Source organism: Rattus norvegicus, chromosome 2 (assembly GCF_021556685.1).
Source record: "Rattus norvegicus strain SHRSP/BbbUtx chromosome 2, alternate assembly SHRSP_T2T, whole genome shotgun sequence".
NCBI lineage: Eukaryota > Metazoa > Chordata > Mammalia > Rodentia > Muridae > Rattus > Rattus norvegicus.
In genome coordinates, this window is record NC_141535.1 from 174,158,773 (window position 1) to 174,159,944 (window position 1,172).

Genomic DNA, 1,172 nt, shown 5'->3' on the forward strand with positions numbered 1-1,172 from the left:
CACACTTGCACTGAACACACATGCTTCGCATGCACCGGTCACTCAAGCAGAGAGATTTGCATTCATTACCACAAAAAAGTAGGTTTCCTTTGCTGCTACACTTTCCTCATCCCTGACTTTCAGTTTCCAATTACAGCATGAGCCTGCAAGGCTAGCTATGGGCCTCCTTCTGCCATCCCCTCTCTCTCCCCACTCTCTTGCCAGCACACTGGCAAATTGATCCATCAAGGTTCTGAGGCATTCCTTTGCTCATTTTAGAACCTACTTTTTGGGATTCCAACACAGATTAAAGACCAGGAGCTCTTTAGGAATCTTCTAGGACCCTAGCACCAGATTGAAACTGCTGAGATAACTAGACTCCTGGACAGAACCAAGGATGCTCCTGGACAGAACCAAGGATGATTGGCCTTTCCATCAGTAGACACCCATTATGGCCTACCCAGACCACAGCCTATAAACAACTCTAATAAATCTAACTTTAATATTCATCCTTTAGGGAACCCTGAATAATACAGGTGACTTTGGGTGGAGGTGGCACATGCTTTTAATGCCAACACTCAGAAGGCAGAGGCAAATAGTTCTCTGAGTTCAAGGCCAACCTGGCCCAGGGCTACATAGAAAAACCCTGTCTTAAAAACAAACAAAATGGGGTTGGGAATTTAGCTCAGTGGTAGAGCGCTTGCCTGCCCTGGGTTCGGTCCCCAGCTCCGAAAAAAAGAAAAAAGAAAAAACAAAACAAACTGAAACCAAAGTGGGCAAAACAAAAAACCCCAAAAACCAACTAGTAACTAGTACATTCTATATTATAATCTGACAGAGAAGCTTAATAGCTCTTCCCTGCCTGGGTAGGCCTCGTGGAGTGAATATGCTTGACCCAGGGACTGGCACTGTTAGGAGGTGTAACCCTGTTGGAGAAAGTGTGTCACTATGAGAGTGGCTTTGAGACCCTCCTCCTAGCTGCCCATGAGACAGTCTTCTGGTTTCCTTCAGAACAAGATGTAGAACTCTCAGTTCCTTCTCCAGCACCTTGGGGTCCATTCTGGATACAAATTATAGCAGTGTTTGAGAGAAATAACCCAAGGAGAGTAGGTTTTGTTCAAGGAAATAGATATATACTATGACTTTTCATTTTAAAATACTGTTACACCAAGTAAAACCTAAGGATACCTTTT